Source organism: Typopeltis vanoorti, chromosome 25, assembly GCF_054136105.1.
Source record: "Typopeltis vanoorti isolate ZY-2024b chromosome 25, IOZ_Tvanoo_1.0, whole genome shotgun sequence".
Classification (NCBI taxonomy): Eukaryota; Metazoa; Arthropoda; class Arachnida; order Uropygi; family Thelyphonidae; genus Typopeltis; species Typopeltis vanoorti.
Window position 1 is genome coordinate 47,493,173 of NC_143573.1, and position 21,179 is coordinate 47,514,351.

The 21,179-nt window shown below is 36.0% G+C and overlaps 1 protein-coding gene across 4 annotated transcripts in view; it reads right to left on the reverse strand.

The window, feature by feature from the left end:
* Cpsf6 (cleavage and polyadenylation specificity factor subunit 6) overlaps positions 1-21,179 on the reverse strand; it is a 467,838-nt gene that overhangs the window by 195,965 nt on the left and 250,694 nt on the right. The window lies entirely within an intron of this gene.

Consider the following 21,179-nt stretch of genomic DNA (forward strand, 5'->3'; position numbering starts at 1 on the left):
AAATTTATCCCGAACACCCTGTATGTAGTTTGGTATAGATTTCACAAGCTGTTGGATTATATCTACAACATACCAGATGTTCACCATACAGTTCTTTAACTGACTCAGATTTGACAGAAGAGGACTTTGCTCCCATATCTGTTTTTCTAACATGTCCCATACATTCTCAATGGGGATCTGAGCATTGTGGCAGCCAGAGAAGATGATGGAAGTTGCTATATTGCTCGCTGAAACACTGCTAAACAATTCTTGCACACGTGATGGACAGTAGCAATGTCATTCAAGAATCAAGTCATCTGCTGGATAAAAAGTCAATATTGCAGGATGGGCTTGATCGGCAACCCAACCTTCCAGCAATATCAGGAGATCCATTCTGTGGCAACAGAACATGCACCACACCATGATACCACCTCTAGAACCTTAAGTTGTGCTTACAAGACAAGCTAGGTTCATTGCTTCATGGGCTATGGCCAAACTCTCTGTCTACCATTCATACAGAACAAGGCATATCATGATTCGTCAGACAGCATGGCTTTTTTTCCAGTCTTCCAGTATCGAGTCAAATAAGCATAGTCAATGCAGCTATTTTATCTCCATTACTTCTACTACTGCCAGCATTTGTAAATAAGCATAGCAATTTATTACTTGGTCTATAACTGATCCTCCACGTGCCACTCCTATCTGACTTCTGCACACCTATTCCTCTCTGCTTGCTTTTAAAATCTTTTACCCCATATATTTCCAGACTCAACTACTCCCCAAGCATTCTGTTCCTGTGTGCACCATCCCCATACATGCATTCATCAATGCTTCCACTTTCATTAGGCTGAATCTTTTTCTGACCCCTTCAACTTTCATTCCTCTTCTCTGACATTGCACTCCCTCTCCAATCACAAACACTTCAGTCTCATCTGTTTCATTTTCCTGTTTATTTGCATCACCTCTGACTTCCTCTGATCTCAGGTTCACATTACTCATTATACTTCCTTCCAGCAAAAGTCTTTCCAACCAAATCCATTTAAATGCAATCTATCGCTTTTCTTCAGTTCCATTTGCTCCTCAAATGCATTCCAAACATCAACAAATGCCATCTCATTCTCTTCAAATAGCTCTGATAGCATACATTTATGATTTTTGATTCACTATCTCAACTCATCATTGTCATAAGCAACACACCAGCTACCACACTGTTATCTTTCACTCTGCTCAACAATTTTCTGATATCTATCATCACATTAATTTATTTTCATGGTATTGATGACAATACAGAATGATAAGAAAATAATTAATATTTTTTAACTTATTTGCTGATATTTCATTGGTATTATATCCAGCATTTCAGAGCACAGAAGTTTGTCACAGTACACAAACAACAACAATTTGGTATAACAGTGGAACTAGTTGAAAAAATTGTTGTAACAGACAACACAAATTAAAGTTCTAATTAAGTGCCATCTATTTGGAAAAAGAAAGAAAACAAGTATGAATTTAGATCTTAAAAAGACTGTCTCCCAGGTTATTGGTAAATTTATACAGCCATATCTTGACATTCATCCTAGGCACAACCAAATCATTCATTCCCACTACTGCTATGAACTTCCTTACACATTTACTTTTCATATCCCCCCCCCCCACTTTCCCTTTCAGTCATTTCCAACCGTAGATGACTTTGTAGGCTGCCCACAAAGTATTCCTGGTGAGATTTTTACAGGGTAGTTTACCATCTTTCCCAAAACCCCCAATTTTATACAGGTGACTGGCGTATGGCTTGGATGTATTCATGACTATAATCCAGGTGTGTTCACAGGGCCTTGCCTATTCTGGGGGATGAAAAACCAGACTTTCTGGGTGAAAAAACCTCCTACCTCCGTATGAGACCAGCTAACTCATCTTTAGTCGAAAGAGACCAGATAAAGTTCCTCACATCACTGACAGGAATCGAACCCAGGTCTTTCCGACCAAAGGGCTTCATCTATACTGACTGAGCTATGGGAAGCTCTTCTCATACCAAAAGTATCATTCATCCTCCCTCCTGGAAAACAAACCTTGTGAACGCTATCTCTCATCTACCATACCTTTAATAATGAAATCTCCATACAACACTACTCTTGAGTCATTTGCTACCTCTTTTTTTCACTAACCTTCATTGGATTCTTTTGCATTCTTCTTTTTCTATTATTTCCCACCATTTCTTCCAGCACAAAATTTGAGCAATTTTTGAGTAAAAACTCAGACATTATAGAGACACCCGACATTACCCTTTTTATATATTTAATATAAATATGAAAATATGAAATAATAAATGAAATATAAATATGAAAAATATTTATTTTTCAGCCCACTAAGATAATATAGTGGATTGAATTAAGTGGAATGCATTAGAAGCTTTCCAGGTCAGCTGATAAAATGCATTACAATTTGGATGCAATTATTCATTTGTATAAATTAATTAAGAATGAGATACTACATACTCCATATCCTTGTCAATGTCATCTTCAACCTCAAAAAACCTTTCCATATCTACTTTGAAAATATACATGATCTTGATTGCAACCCAAAGAATTATTCATTTACATCTACAATCAGCATAACTACATTATACATACTTTTCTTAACAGAAACTCACTTTCTTTAATGACTACCAAGCTTGATTTTTGCAGTTGCACACTCTATAAACTCTTTTCAACTCAAAGGTGGTGTACATAATTACTAAAGGCTAGAATTTTTTTTTTTTTTTGCTAAAAATCTCTTTGCCTCATTCTATTATATTTCTATGTTGTCTCTAAAGCTAGTAGAAAATTATATTTTGTTCGACTATCTATTATGTACATATTCTATTAGCATTTAACCTGATGCGTGGAATTTGCCAATATCAACTTATTTCTAAGAAGGGTGTCAAATCTCCATTGGACTAGCATTATGGTGCTTTCACTTCAATTCTTTCAAAAGAAATTGAGAAATCCATAAAGAGTTAGTTTTCAGACAGACGGGAAAACATTTATTGGTTGTGCAGTTTCCAAGCAGTGTACAAGTTGACCATCATTGGATTTCTCCATTACTTTAGAAAAAACTGAAATGAGAAAACTCTAATAAGGTGACAAAGAACCCTTCTAGGTTCAACAAACTGCTAACTTATCATTTATGTTTTGAATAAATGCCATGGAAAAAAAAGTCAGTTGAAAGTTTATTTTTCACTTGGTTAGAGTATAATAAATTTAGTTTAATCCTTTATCCAAGTGTGAGCAAACAAAGTTTGCACCTGAAAGTATATTCAGGAGTGGGGTAAGGTAGTGCAACACCAGGGCGACTCCTTGCAAAGTGGAGCAAGCTACTATCACTCCTATCTCTGTATCTCCCATAATGCAAAACACATCTCCTTGCAGATATGTCTACTGTTATGCATTAATGGAAGGGCCACTACCCAGACTAGTTTCGACCTTTATTGAGGTCTCTTCAGTGGGAGCCAGGCCCAAGTGGAGATACCAGCCAGAAGCATTAGCAAGGTTATCTCTACCTATAGGGGTTGCCAAATGGTGCACCACCTTTTTAATAAATTACTCTGGATTTAGAGAAAGATGTTGAAAGTTTATTTTTCACTTGGTTAGACTATAATAAATTTAGTTTAATCCTTTATCCAAGTGTGAGCAAACAAAGTTTGCACCTGAAAGTATCTTCAGGACTGGGGTAAGGTAGTGCAACACCAGGATGACTCCTTGCCGTGGAGTAGCTTGCTCCCACTTGGATAAAGGATTAAACTAAATTTATTATTAGAGAAAGTCAATTAGTTCTCTTGATATTGCTAAGGTATTTGATCAGGTTTGGCATATAGACTTATTAAGTAAGACCGGTCAGCTTTTACCTTCTGCAAATGGGGTTGCTAGATTTTTGATTTGTTTTTGGTTGCACATTATGTTGATGGTGGATGATCAATAAGAACAGTGCAGTGTTATAGAAACCCTGTGTTTTCTGTTAACAGAAAACACTACACTATTCTTTCTTATTTGATAAACTTTGATACTGCAGAAATGAACAAAATTTATAAAAGATCTACTTCTAAAGTCCTAAATACTGATATCCACACATTCTTCAGTGAGTTTTTGATAATCTTGCTAACTTGAATTTCTAGGCAAACTAGATCCAGAAAAAATGAATAAACATTCCTCACATCATACTTACAAATTCCTCAACAGAAACAATGACTTCTCTTCTTAAGATAGTTCTAACCACCGACTATTCTTAGGGTAACCAAGTCAAAAGTATTATCTTTGTAGCTTTCAAACAAACAGGTGTTCTCTTTCACCACATGCATTACTCTACATCTAAAAATATTACCATTCTCATTTTACAGGAACTGTGATTTAAGAAGTCTGAAAATTCATGACCCACTAAGGTTGCTCAATGACTTAGCTCTCACTCATTCTTATTACCCATTTTCACAGAGTAGAGTACTTTAGTTTCTGCTGCATATATTTTCTAAAGATATTTCCATGGCCACTACTGATCAGAATTAGCATCAGTAATTTACTATCTCTACACTACATTTGCTAACAGATATGCAGGAATTGGTCATCACTCTTTATAATTCAGCTAAACAAGCTGGCAATATTTCAATGAAGTTTTTAGTATCTTCCACTATTAAATAACAAGACATTTACATTCATAGCTACAAGGGTGAAGTCAATCTTAAGATGACTGCTGTCACTCAAATTTTTGCAAAATTAATACAACCACATTTACTGAACTTAAGAAGTACTACACTGCTACTGCACAACCCAAAACAAGCCCTTGGAATTGTAGTGATTTCTATGCTGCATTGTGGCTTTCTTCCACTCAATTACATGTAATAGGATGTACAAAGCATGGTTCACAGGTCCTAAGTTGTATTTTCTTCAAAACAGATGTTAAAAGAACTTCCTATTTTTTCATAGTAGGCCAAGTTGCAGGAGCTGGGTACTTCGTGCACTTATGTTACAAGATGAAGCCTGTCTTCGAGTGAATAAATAAAGATTAAAACTTTGAAATGTGGCATGGAGATTACATTTATTTGGCACTCTAGCCATCTTTTCAGATGAATCCCATATATAGAGAGGATGGGAATAATTTCACAATGCAGTAGCATCCAAATTGATTGTGCATTTTTTTTCCCTTTCCATGTAAAATAACTTGCATATACTATGGATTCAAAAAAAGTCAGGGGCAGGGGGATTGAATCTGTTATTTCTGTTAGTGGTACATTACTGAAAAAAGGTGTAATATCAAAGTAAATCATGATGTTTAACACGTTCACTGCCACGCTCCTCGGGCATAGTTTGTTACTGCACGCCAAGCATTTTCACTTCTACAAGGTTAGTACGAGTTATCTTGTAGCTGGCTTATCAGACAGAATTTTGCTTCATATGCCAACTACAAGTAACCTTGTATCACCCCCCCCCACACCAATGTCTTACATGCGCTGACTGTGCAACTTGAGTTCTGAGTCAGTGACATTCAGTGCAGTAAGGTTTATTGCATCTAGTCTTACAATTATTTAAAATTATCTAAATAAAAAGCTTCAATTATGATATGGCCAGTAAAAGAAAGCTTACTGATGAAAAATTAGAAGCTTACGCTAATATGAGCGATGATGAAAGGAATTAATTATTTGGTTCTGATTCCGAAGATGATTATAATCCTACAGACGACTCTGGCAATGACTCAGATGATGATATATCGTATATAAATATATATGTTGAAAAAAAAAATTTATTTGCATTAATGAATACACAGTTTATGCAACAATACCTCTTATAATATACTATACTTTTGGTGAAATTATTTTCCTTCTACCAAGCCCCCAGACATGCGCTCTGCTTTATTCACAAGCCAAGGGTCCAAATTAACGTGCTTATACTACAGGGTAACTCATGCTTGGCATAGGAGGTCGGTAATTGACATATGAGTATATTCGGAGTTGGCTTGTGAGGCTCATATACCAACTATGAGTATACTCGCAGTTGGCAGCGAACGTGTTAAGTTTATGGATGAAGTTTTTTTACAGTTTTGAAATTAACATATCAAACCCCCTCCCCCCCATTATAAATAGAAGCGTTATCTGCGAGAGAAAGGGAATTTTGCTAACTGCTTGGAAAGTCTGTAAGTAGAACTGTCTATATTACCACCAACTGAATGGGGTGGTTTGAAATTTTAAGGATGCCATGAATTCAAGGTGCTTTAATATGAGTGAGTGAGTGAGAAAGAGAGAGATATTAATCAATTAATTTTATTTATTTTTTCCTGTGGTTTGTGTGAATGCTGTTAAACAGTAAGATGAATAAGTGTCAGCACCTAGCCTTTCTACATGCTTAAGGATATACCACAAAGGATGATATCGCTCATAAAGCAAAATTCTGTTGATGGAAACAAACTGGCAAGACAGTTCAATTGGCTAGCCTTTCTAAAAAAATAGTGACAACTCCTATTCACATTTTGGGTAAAATATAAATGAAAATTTAGAACCAATAACAAAGGAAATCACTGCTACCGCTTGCACGGAGCTTATTAATAAAGTAAAATTATCAAACTGATCATGAAGAACAGTTTGCAACTTAAGCCACAGAACTGTAGTATATCCTTTATAAAATCTCTGAAGCTACATAAAGCAGTCAAAAGATAAATGATGCCAAAACATAACTTAACTGATAACTTAAAAGTATACAATTTGAGATTGAAATTATTTTTAGATCATATAGTTATGAATTAAATAGCACTGTCACTGCCCTTAGTCGAAGTCATAACTTTGAACTTGGGAGCTAGTCTACCTCCCCAACAACTCATAGTGGCCAATACTACCGTATTTGCCGGTGTATAAGACCTCCCCCCCTTTTTTTGTACACTTCTTTTTAGGAAAAAAACTTTATTACTGAATATTATAATGAATTTACAGTATTTCAAATATAAAGTAATAAGTAGGTCTACTTTCAACAAATACCTAATCTAACTAAGAAAGAGTAACCCCTTTTTAATCTTCATCAAAACCCAGAAATTCATCTTCAGAGCTAAATAAGAGATACTTGAAACCTCTTCTAAATCAAAATCTGAGTCCTCATACAACAAATTGTCCTATGTACCATCCAGTGCATTACTAATGCCACACTTCTTAGATGATTTAACCACTGTCTCAGTTTTCACAGCATCCCATGAAGCCTTGACTCACTCACAAACTTGCAAAATGCTAGGCATTTTCCTTCTTCCTGATGGCATAACCTCAAAATCTGAAGACTTCATCTAGCAGTCTTCTGGATGCAGTGTTCCGCTTCTCCTTCATAAATCCCTGAAATGGTTTATTAATACAGACATCTAAAAGTTGAAGCTGACTAGTTAGACCTCCTGGAATTACAGCTGAGTTTTCAATTCCTTGAGTTTATTTTTAATCTTCTGTTCTGTGAGAAGGAAACTGATCCCATACTAGCAGGGGAGAATTCTTCAACAGAGCACCTAGGTCAAATGTTATCTATCTATAACTGGAATACTAGAATGTATTCCAGTAACTGGAATACATAACTAATGTAATTGGAATGCTCTCACACACCACAAGGAAGCAAGAAAGAAATCGCATAACTCGGAACAGAGAAAATTTCCAGAAATGAAAGTAATAAAAAACTGAGTATTGGCGTATAAGACACACCCTGTTTTTCAGACCTATTTTCAAAGGAAAAAAAAGTGTGTCTTATATGCTGGCAAATATGGTAGTTGTTTAGATATAGCTAGCATCCTGATCAAAGGATTTTTTTAAAAAATAATAAATAAACAAACATGTGCCAGATTACAGATCAAGATTCCACTAAATCACAAACATGAGTTATTTAAATTATTATTATTTTTAAGTGATATCTGGTCTCAAAGAAATCATTAACAAGATAAAACGTTCTAATGTTAAACCACTCCATTTTTACAAAATCTTGAAAATTCCCAAATCCAATAACCTATTTCACCAAAATTAGTTGAAGAAATTTGCCAAGCATTTAGCAAAATCACACATATCTCTCCCTCCATTATAAAAATTCTGTTCATTTCAAAATTATATTAAAAACCTTATCCCCAAAAATTTAGGCATCAAGATTAGCTCTGATATTACATCTTGACAAGATCAATATTAGGAAGAGGAACACTGGAAAAAGTTGAAGTTCAGGGAACATTTTTTCAGAAGTGAATAAAATAACAAAAACGGATCATCTAGAATGTTCAAAAATTGTTCATAAGTAAGTTATCCATTTTCATAAGGATCTGATAAGGTCTACATAAGGTCTCAAGTAGAGTAATTTGGACAAATATGAGAATGGGGAACTGCACAATGAAACTTATTTGTGCCTATGGTCCCACAGAAGGTTCTGCTAAGGTAGAAGTGGAGGAATTTTTTCAGGCTTTAGAAAAAGCAACTGACACAATGAAAAAGGAAAAGTTAGTCCTTGTTGGGGATCTAAATAGCAGAGTAGGAAATGATTGTGAGACATACAAAAATATTTTGGGAAAATTTGGAGAAAAGAGCAAAGCTAATAATAATGGCAAATACTTGTTGGATTTCTACTTAGGACTTGGACTGGTTATTACTAGAACCATATTCCAACATAAAAATGTGCACAAATTCACATGGAGAGCAGAGGAAAGGAATAAGAAAAGTCTCGTTGAATATGTTATTGTTGATAGTGATGTTTTCTCCCTGGTTCAGGACACCTGAGTGTACAGAGGAATTGAAATCGGAAGTGATCACTATTTAGTCTTGAGCAGGATAAAATTGAAATTCATATTAAAAAGAATAGCATGTAAGAAAGTTTTGAAGCGAATAAAAGTTAAGCAGCTCTCAGATGTGAACTGTAGACAAAAATACACAAAGATTATTGAAGAAAAAATGAAAGAGTTTGAGAACATGAATCAAACCTTGGAGATTAAGTGGCAAACTCTGAAGAAAACATTGAATGATTCTGCCAGAGAGGCATGTGGTGAGGTTATCTGCAAGGATAAAAAAATCAGAACTCCCTGGTGGACACAGGAAGTTAAAGAGGCAGTGAAGGAAAAGAAGAAAGCATATCAAAAGTTCCTGTCAAATAAGTCAGCTTGTGCTCTTAGAGAATACAGAGACAAATGCAAGAATGCTAAACAGTGTGTAAAACTAGTTAAACAAAAGTCATGGAAGGACTTTGGCAAGAATATAGAAAATAAATATCAAGAAGGTGGCAAAATATTCTGGAGGTTGTTGAAGAAGCTTAGGAATGGAGGAAAGAGTACTGTAAAAGGAGTTAGAGATGATAAAGGTGACATGAAAAAGGGAGAAAAAGATATCCTTGAGATATGGAGTAATTACTTCGAAAAACTGCTAAATGAAGCAAGCAGTGATGACAGCACAGTGGTAAAAAACACCGACCAGGCATGTAGTCAGGTGTTTTTTACCACTATATATCTACACTTGAAGGATAAAGCCATCAAAGGCTTGAAATGTGGAAAGGCAGCAGGAGTAGATGATATTCAACCAGAAATGCTGAAGTATGGTGGTATAAGAGTCTTACAGTGGCTGCACTGCATAGTTCAAAAAGCCTGGACAGAGGGACGAATTCCCGATGATTGGAGAAGAGCTCTCATAGTACCAGTATAAAAAGGGAAATAAAACTGAATGTGAGAATTACAGAGGTATTTCTCTACTGAGTGTTCCTGGCAAGATCTATGCAAGTATACTTGAGAAACGGTTGAGAAGAATTATGGAAGAAAAGCTTGGTGAAGAACAAGCTGGATTCAGGCCAAATAGAGGCAGTCAGGATCAGATCTTCACTTTACGACAAATAGTCGAGAAAGCATGGGAATATAACAGAGATCTTTTTTTAAGTTTTGTCGATTTGGAAAAGGCATATGACAAGGTGCCAAGAGAGAAGCTATTCAATACGCTACAGTTATATGGTGTCAATGGGACGTTATATCAAGCAATACTTAGTCTTTATTTGAGTTGTAAGTCAGCAGTTAGAACTGAAGGAAGTACAGGAAGATGGTTTAATGTTAAATCTGGTGTGAGACAAGGATGTACATTATCCCCTCTGTTATTCATTATCTATGTGGATCACATTATGAAGGAAAGTGGTATTAAACATGATATCAAAATTGGAGATGTTAATGTCAGCTCTTTGCTTTATGCGGATGATGTTATACTTCTAAATAAATCCGCTACAAATCTGCAAGATTCTCTGACTAAATTGAATAGCTGTTGTAATAGATATGGTATGAAGGTCAGCAATAAAAAGACAAAGACAATGAAAATAGGCAGAATCATTGAAAATGTCAACTGTATTGTGAATGGAGAACCTGTGGAACAAGTGAAACATTTCAGCTACTTAGGCACGATTTTTACTGAAGATGGTAAATTAAATATGGAAATAGTCAACAGAATCAGCAAAGCTGGTATGGTAGGAAGTCAATTGAATAAATTCATATGGAATAAGAGAGAAATTAGTCAGACCACTAAATTAGCTGTATACAAGATAGTGTATAACTTATGGATCTGAGAGCTGGGTCAGAAGTAAAACACTTGATGAAAGGCTAGAGACCGCAGAACGAGGATATTAGGAAAGAACTTGACATTGTCAACATCCAGGAATGCGTTAGCAGAGCTAATCTCAGGTGGTATGGTCACTTAAATAGAATGGGCGAAGAAAGATTAGCAAAACAAGTGTTCTCTGCCAGGTTGGCAGTAAAACGACCCAGAGTAAGACCAAGATATAGGTGGATTGATACGGTACAAAGTGCCTTAGACGATAGAAATATAAGATCTGATAATGTTGGAGTCTTGACAAGTAACAGACTGATCTGGAGGAAAATTGTAGATAGGAAGTTAGTAATGATGTAATTTTTTTCATGTAGTACTATCATATCCTGTACACCCCTTGAGGGTACATGGCAGGAATTTGATGATGATGATTTTCCTATCTATAACTTGGTTGAGGAAGATCTTTAATCTATCCTATCCTTGGTTGAGGAAGATCTTTAATCTATCCTATCCTTGGTTGAGGAAGATCTTTAACCTATCCTATCCTTCTCATCTGCCTAAGACAGGTTGACAGGATGAGTTGACCACACACTGATACATTCATGACTGTATCAGTGTGCGGTCACAGGCTGGTTTGTCTGCTTGCAGGATCACAGCAGGGTTTTTCCCCCCCAGATAAAATGGAGAGGAAAATCCTGCTGTCCATGCCCAAGACCGGCTAACTTGGTTGAGGAAGATCTTTAATCTATCCTATCCTTCTCATCTGCCTAAGACAGGTTGACAGGATGAGTTGACCACACACTGATACATTCATGACTGTATCAGTGTGCGGTCACAGGCTGGTTTGTCTGCTTGCAGGATCACAGCAGGGTTTTTCCCCCCCAGATAAAATGGAGAGGAAAATCCTGCTGTCCATGCCCAAGACCGGCTAACTTGGTTGAGGAAGATCTTTAACCCAGCGTTAGTAAGGTGGGGGATAGGAAGTTAGTAATGATGTAATTTTTTTCATGTAGTACTATCATATCCTGTACACCCCTTGAGGGTACATGGCAGGAATTTGATGATGATGATTTTCCTATCTATCCTATCCTTCTCATCTGCCTAAGACAGGTTGACAGGATGAGTTGACCACACACTGATACATTCATGACTGTATCAGTGTGCGGTCACAGGCTGGTTTGTCTGCTTGCAGGATCACAGCAGGGTTTTTCCCCCCCCAGATAAAATGGAGAGGAAAATCCTGCTGTCCATGCCCAAGACCGGCTAACTTGGTTGAGGAAGATCTTTAACCCAGCGTTAGTAAGGTGGGGGATAGGAAGTTAGTAATGATGTAATTTTTTTCATGTAGTACTATCATATCCTGTACACCCCTTGAGGGTACATGGCAGGAATTTGATGATGATGATTTTCCTATCTATCCTATCCTTCTCATCTGCCTAAGACAGGTTGACAGGATGAGTTGACCACACACTGATACATTCATGACTGTATCAGTGTGCGGTCACAGGCTGGTTTGTCTGCTTGCAGGATCACAGCAGGGTTTTTCCCCCCCCAGATAAAATGGAGAGGAAAATCCTGCTGTCCATGCCCAAGACCGGCTAACTTGGTTGTGGAAGATCTTTAACCCAGCGTTAGTAAGGTGGGGGTGTCACAGTTATAGTCAATTTAAAATCTTTGGGGTCTGTGACACCCCACCTTACTAACACCAGGTTAATCTCTTCCTATCTACAATTCCTATCTTCCCGTCGATGACAGAAATCGAACCTAGGACACTCCTTCCCCAGGAATATGGTTGCAAAGCACATACTAGGCTAACCGTGTAGACCAATATATGATTGGAAGGGATTATATAAAAGTGGAGGTTACATTTATATAACTCCATATATATATATATATATATATATATATATATATATATGCATTTTCCTGGTGTTTATAAAGTTTTGTGCAACTGTGGTCGACCTTATTTTGGCCAGACAGACAAATCTGTTTCACTTCGTCTTGAGGAACATAGACGTGACATCTCCTACAGTAGAGCACGAGCGAGCGCCCTTTCCAGTCATGTCCTTTTCTCGGCAAACTCTAACCTTGAAGAACAGCCACATCAAGTTGATTGGGAACGCACTACTAATTTATATATTTGCAAGGATGAATTCGAAAGAAGAATCATCGAATCAAAAGAAATAGTTCTGGACCCTTCACATTTAAACAATAATCTTAGCTACAATTTACCCGATTCCCATAGCGCAGTAATCCAGTACTGGCGCTCAAAAATTAGCTGTCGCACACATTCTACTCATGCCAACGGTAGCACGCGGTCACCTATTCAAATATGACTGTTATTATTCTGCTTTTTATTAAGCTGTAAAGTTCATTTTTTACCGTGTTATTTTATGTCTTATGTTTTTATTTCTCACCTGAAGAAGTCGGATCACCGATGAAACTAGTTGTGATGTATTAAAGGTTTTTGTTATACTTTCTCGGGTTCTAGTCAGTTAAATTTATTTTTATAAATATATATATATATATATATATGGATGTTATATAAAAGTGCAGTTAGCTGACAGAGATATCATGTCTAGAGTCCTATGACTCCCTGAGTCATAGGACTCCATGCAGTTATCTGGTTGATTTTAATAAGTTTGGTTCATTAATATGCCATCCAACAGAGATTCTTGATTACTTTATATGAAGCAAAAAATTGTACAAACCAGGCAGGACATGAAATAGTATTCCATTCCCCTACACTCTGTTTCCAATTTCTAAATAGAAAAATACATCTACAACTCCAACTTATATTCTGACTGAGCTAGGTAGATGTTTTTACTATCTAGCCCCATGGCCTAGAATTATTTTATTCATTCATTCAGTGTGTTTAAAACAATCGATCATAAACTATCATAAACTACACTTCTCAATACAAAATCAAATAACTGGCAGCCCTTCCTAGACACATTAGTCAGATATATCCTGGATTAATTATTCTAGACATAGCATCCACAGAACTCAATTATTCTCACTATATGTTTTTAGCCAATGGATAATGAAGCCCCTAGCAATGAACAACAGTTCACCTAAAGACAATATTCCATCCTGTAACACATTCTATGACTAACTGGGCACTTTATATGGTGTCCGATTACTGGCCTATTTTGGACAAACAGGAAGATTTGTTAACATCTGCTTGAAAGCCACAGGAAAAATATTCAGTATTATGGCAAGTCAGGACTGGCAGACCATGGCACAGACATTCCATTATACAAGCTAAATGGAGAAAAAAATTACAGTGCTGCACAGAAGTTGTTATAAGTATGAGAGACCATTTCTAGTCAGTAGCAGCAATGAAGCACTCCCCTCAAACATCAACAAGTATAGATGCATTAAGTTATAAAGAATTTGGGAAACAGTTATTCTAAGGCCGATTCCAAACTAACAGTTATAAACTTCTTGTAATTCATATAAGATAGCACCAAGATATGCTGTTAGTTCTTTTGTCCATTACAATTTTGAACTGCTTCTACAAACAATTAGTAATAGAAGCATTTCAGAATTGTAATGGAACAATTGTTAGTGTCTTATCTACCATACTACAACAAGGCTTTATTGATCTGATGATACAAGTTTGAAATCCAGCAAAATATTCGTAACTCAATAAATGGCGTTATTTTGTTTTAGTCATACTGTTTACATGCCACTGAATACAAAGTTGAATAACTGCCAACACCTAAGCCTTTTACTTAACTGAATCCAGATTATCTACACAACTTTTATGTCCTTCCATATTAAGGTGTTATTTGGTTGAATAACTCTCAAACACGTGGATCATTACCATAAAATAATAATAATAAAATAAAAATGTAGTCTTAGATGCATTGTGATTGATATCATTCATCATCAAATTCCTGACATTTATCCTCAAGGGGTGTGCAGGATATTATGATAGTACTACATCAAAAACTTACATCATTACTAACTTCCTATCAACAATTTTCCTCCAAATCAATCTGTTACCTGTCAAGATTCCAAACTTATCAGATCTTATATTTCTATCTTCTAAGGCACTTGTTACTGTATCAATCCATCTATATCTTGGTTTTCCTCTCTTTTTCCTGCCAACATGGCAGATAACACTTGTTTTGCCAATCTTTCCTCTCCCATCCTGTTTAAGTGACCATACCACCTGAGATTAGCTCTGCTAACACATTCCTGGATGCTAATAATGTCAAGTTCTTTCCTAATATACTCGTTTTGAATATGATATTGCCATTTATGCTTTCACCACCCCCCATTAACTGTTGTAATAAATATAAGTATAAATAAATACAAGTATAACATCATCTGCATAAAGTAAAGAGCTGAGATTAAAATCTCCAATATTGAGGGTTTAATACCACTTTCCTTCATAATGTGATCCATATAGATAATGAACAAAGGGGATAATGTACATCCTTTAAATAATGAGACTGGTTGCAAAAATGTGGTTTATTATTAATTAAAATTAAAATTGTTATCCCCTTCAACATACTCAACCTCCTCTATCTATATTGTTGCATACAAGTTTTCGATTGTTGGAAGCAGTGCTGTAAGTCATCAGGTGTTATCTGCTTCAGTAGCACTGCCGTTTTCTCCTTAACTCATCCACTGACTGAAAATGGGTGCCCTTCAATGCAGATTTCAACTTTGGAAAAAGGTAAAAGTCGCATGGAGCTAACTCTGGCGAGTAAGGTGGATGGTCCAACACTGGGATCTTCTTATCAGCCATCAGGATAACACCTCAGCCGATCGACAGATCGGGTCTCCTCTTCCTCGCTCGTTCTCTCAGCTTGGTCAGAACCTCAAGGTAATATTGTTGGTTAACTGTCTGACCCTCTGGTACCCATTCAACCATTATAATGCCTCTGATATATATATATATATATATATATATAATAAACAATCAGTTTATCAAATTGTTTATCATATATATATATATATATATATATATATATATATATATAAACAATCAGTATTGCCTTCAGTTTTGACTTGCTCATTCTTGCTATTTCCATTCTCAGTGACGTGGGTGTTTTTTCCAGTGCATCAATTGTCTCTTTGTTTCTGGATCGTACTGGAAAATTCACGTCTCATCACAGGTGATGATCTTTAATTTCACAAAGAATTTGAGATTAATGCGCTGCTCGAGTTTAATGTTAGATATCATTCCGGTAAAGCGACTTCACACGTGTTTCGTTTATAACTGTCTACAGACTAACTACAAGCGACAGCAAACAAAGCTTATCTCAATTGCTTCTAGAACCTTCAAGGTCATTCACAACGAAAGTGCATCCCACTGTTACAAGTACACAATTCACAGCGCACCTTGTCTCGTTATTTAATAGCCACACCACATAGAAAACGAATAACAGAGGGAATTATGTACATCCTTGCCTGACACCAGATTTAACAAGAAATCATCTTCCTGTACTTCCTTCAATTCTAACTGCTGACTTACAACTCTTATAAAGACTATGTACTGCTTTGATATAATGCTTCATTGACACCATATTTTGAATAGCTTTTCTCTTGGCACCTTGTCATAAGCCTTATTCAGATCTACAAAACTTAAATACATATCTTTGTTATATTCCCATGATTTCTCAACTGTTTGTTGTAAAGTGAAAATCTGATCCTGACAGCCTCTATGTGACACAAATCTAGCTTTTTCTTCATCAATCTTCCCTTCCAAAATCTTTCTCAACTGTTTCTCAAGTATATAAGCCAGCAAAGGTTGGTTGATTGGTAGAGCCTCTGCTACTAATGGCTCACAAGAAGTTAAGCAAGTTTGAGTGTGGTTAGTAGTTGGAAGGAATTAATCATTTGATACTGTTGGCACACTCTCCCTCGATGAGTCTTTGGACTCCTTGGAGGTGTCACGTCACCATCATAATAATAATACTGCATAAATCTTAGCAGGAACACTCAGTTAGGAAGTACCTCTGTAATTCTAACTTTTCATTTTATTTCCCTTTTTATATATGGGTACTATGAGCTCTATTCCAATCATCTGGAATTCGTCCCTCTGTCCAGGCCTCTTGAAATATGCAGAGCAGCCAATGCAAGACTTTTATACCTCCATACTTGAGCATTGCTGGTCAAATATCATCTACTCCCACTGCTTTTCCACATTTCAGGCTTTTGATGACTTTTTCTACTTCAAGTATGAATATGTATTTCTGATTGCAAGCCTGTTGGGTGTTTTTTACTACTGTGCTATCACTGCTTGTTTCATTTAATAATTTTTCATTTCACCTTTATTATCTCTAATTCCTTTTACAGCACTTTTTCCTCCATTTCTAAGCTTTTTCAACAGCCTTCAGAATATTTTGCCACCTTCCCGATATTTATTTTCTATGTTCTTACCAAAGTTTTCCCATGACTTTTGTTTAGCTAGTTTTATACAGTGTTTAGGTTTCTTAGTTCGTCTCTGTCTTGTCTAAGAGCACAAGTTGACTTATTTGCCAGGAACGTTTGATATGCTTTCTTCTTTTCCTTCAGTGACTCTTTAGCTTTCTGTGTCCACAATGGAGTTCTGATTTTTCTATCCTTCCAGACAACCTCACCACATGCCTCTCTGGCTGAATCAATCAATGTTTTCTTCAGGGCTTGTCACTCTCTAAGGTTTGGTTCCTGTTCTCAATGTAAATGATGGTACAACATGATATCATTTATGAATATTCAAATATACTGTGAAATCCGAGAATCTCCTCCATTTCAGTGCATTCATGGCATTCCAATGCAAACACATAATACTGGTGATAATTATGCTACTAGCAGAGGATGTATTCTCTCTGTATGTGGACTATGTTTAAGAGTTTGTTTACATACACTGTGCTCTATTCTTTAATTCAATCTTTGCTGACACCATATACAAATCAATAATTGCAAAAGCATGGAATTATGCTTCTTATGATGAGAAACTCTGAAGAGCATCCAAAGATGAACATGTCAAGACCAGAATGCTGATTATGAAAAGAGGGCGAAGAAATGCAAAACTGTAGAGTTCAGTACTTTCTTGTAAGCTTACGTGGTGATCAACATTCACAATGAAGAATTAATAGAGACAAAACACACGTGTTGGACATAATTACCTTATTTATAATTAAGAAAATAATATTCAACATTTAGATCTCTGTATTGAGATCATCATCATGAAAACAAACATACTTACAGGACACAAGCTACATTACACTACACTAAGTGTAGTGTGTAATGTAATAAATTGGTAAGAATAATAATCACCAAAGCAGATAAGGGAAATGCCACAGTGGTTTCAAAACCAATCAGATTACTCAGGTAAGCCTGCCCCTTTACTTCAAGATCATTTTACTTACCACACTATATAACTATGATCTCATCAACACACAAATTGGAACACTCCATAGGTTTCTTGAAAAGGTTACCTCTTGGCTGTAGAAGTTACAAACAGACTAAAACTTTATAACTCTAGATCCCCCCCCCCCTCCCCCTATATATGAACTACATTTCATAAACAAAATGTGCCATTATGTTCCATTGTAGATAGCACTGATTTACCCACATACAATATAGCCAAAAAATTTAGCCAAAGTGCTCACACAATATACTGGCAACACACCACAAATAAAAAAAACTCAGCCCACTTTAAAGCCAGTATAGAAAACCTCTCACTCCAATACACTGACATCATAGTCAGTTTTGATTGTTTGTTTTTTTTCACCTTAGATCCCACCTGAGCCATATTTCTGTCTGGCTGTCTGGCTATGCTATATGGATGATGTGTTCTCCATTTGGCCTGGATACACTCCACAATTTCTTAACACACCTAAACAATCAACACCTCAGGATACAGTTTATCTTGGAAAAGAAAAACAACAACAGTCATCCATTCCTAGATACTCTGATTACAGGCCAGCCTGATAGATCCCTGGCATTGTCAATTTACAGAAAACCTAAACATACCGATAGATACATTCAACAGCACTCACACCCACCCCTCCTACCAACAATATGAGATTATAAAAACCCTATATAACAGGGCAAAATTTTAATCACTTCAGATAACAGTGTCCTAACTTCTGATCCGGACTATATTCTTAACACTTTCTTAGCCAATGGCTAGAACCCCCACCCCACCCCAAAGCAGAGATTACTCAAAATCTATCAGCATTCCATATATGAGGGGCACATCCAAAAATTAACAAAAATGCTAAGGAAATATGACCTTACAACCAGTTACAGACCACATAAGAAATTGGCATTTCTTATCCATCCCCACCAAAGACCAGCCGCATCCCCTAGACCTACCAGCAATATATCAGGCCCCTTGCAGTTGCAAACTGTCTTACTACTGCCAAACAGGCAGGACAGCCAATATTAGGATATCTGAACACAAGGACTATATCTAGTTCCACCAATACAGCCACTCAGGACTTGCTGATCATACTTTAGACCAGGGTTTCCCAAATTGTGTTCCATGATGTCAGAAACATCACGTGTATTTTTAAAAATGGAAGTAATTCGGGAAAGGGAATACCACTGTTTATGACTGGTAATAAAAATTTCCTGCAAGCTGATTACAACAATGGGCGGCGTATCCTCTGTTCTCAAAACTGAACAAAATAACATCTGTGCTGCAAATGTTAGTGACCAATCAGCAAGGAAGCATAAAGAAAATTTTTCCACTGAAGTTGAAGATCAAGGTAGTCTGTATCTGGTTATCAAATCTAGTAATACTGAACTGCAGGGTGAAACATCAATATTGATGGGTGAAAGTGCTTGTTTCAAAACTGTAGTGCTGTGATCTATTAAAAGTAATAGGCCTGCAGATTTAAATGAATAAGAGACAAGGGACTTTGTTTAATTTTGGTGTTAAGAAATCTCTTATTGAAGGTGTTTGTGACACAACAGCTAGTGATTCATCCATCTCCAGCCTACAAAGCGATCTCCAGGATGTACAAAAGGAGGGGGGAAACTACCAGCACACAGGAGAAGTCTGAATTCACTCGAAAGCACTTATAATAAATAAAAAATTTTTGGTGGTCAAAATGGGATGTCAAATGAAAATCAGCACAAATTAATTTAATGATGTTGGCCTGAGAAAACTACAATATGCTACAAGATTTCATTAGTCCAGTGATTGATAATTGATTTAAATGTAATTTTATATTTGTCAACATGTCGCACCATATACATAAGTGTACTAATACTCTTTATGATTATGCCATAATTAATTATTAATACATTACAAAATAACCAAGGTGTTCCATGTAATTTTCAGGATTTGTGAAGTGTTCCCTCATAGGAAAAATCTGGGAAATGCTGCTTTGGCCATCCACCAAGGGATATGCTAGAAGAAGGCCACTCTATTACACTGCAGCAAATACAAGTATGAAAGACTAGTCATCACTGCCTCAGCTCTGAAAAACTTTCAAAATCTCAACAAATTTGGGTGCATGAGACTTCCAAATTTGGGAAGTATACATTTTAAGATCGTCAGCCCAATGACAAAGATAACCCAATTTAGCCTACTAGGGGGGACACTATTTAGGACTCCAGGCCCTACCTCTGTTGCCTTTATTCAGCCTCATTTGCTCAGTGTTGGTGCCTGCAAGCACATATCATTGTTTTGTGATCCGTGATGATGGCAATGTAACATAGGAAGGAAGTAATTAAAATTTTTATAATTAATATTCTAGTATACATCACATTGTCATTTCCTGAAAAAATTAAAAGCTATCTATAATCTATAACCAACAAGCTTATCTACAAGTATTTTGTTTTTAATATCTGCAAAAGGTTGCTAAAACCTCAGACAAATCCCACACTTTTATTATTAATATTTTTATTTTAAATATGAAATCCTTCAATGAAAGTCCATAAACTCATAGCACTAGTTATAGTATTATGCAGTAGGCCATTCAATAATAATAATAATAAAAAAAAAAAAAAACATAAATAAAATAATAATAATAATGTCTTTTCTTCCGTATAGGTAGCAAACAAGGCCATTTAGCCACATCTAACTTTTGAGACTAAGAGGATTATGCTATTCACTCAGCCAGTCAGGATGACAAAGAACTGGAAAACAACTTTCTTTAATTAAAAAAAATAATTAAAACATTACCGGTATTTAATCATAAATACAAAAATATTGAAGGTTCTTCTATATTACAGTAATATGTTTTATTTGTGACAGCAGAGTAGCTAATATGAAAACCTAAATGTAAAGTTATATTATGATGTACTAAATGTAAAGTTATATTATGATGTACTATAAAAACTGACATACAGTAATGTTTATAGTCTAATACTTGAGTTATTATGATGTTCACTTTCAAAATGTATCTCACTGAAAATTATATATTCTGTGCAGTAACACCAAATGGAACTGATATATGTATCAAGAAATTATCATTATATGGCATCTTCAAAGCTCAGTTGATATAGAACATGCCCTTTGGTTGAAACACATGTAGGACATGAAGAATCTTTACAAGAGCTTTTCAAATGAAGATGAGATATATAGTCTCATACAAAAGTAGCAGGAATTTTCAGATGCAGAACAGGCAATAAACAAACCAGAAAATATATGCAAGGGAGAGACATAATACATTATATAGATGGGATTAACCATCCTATCAGAGCATAATTAGGTTTT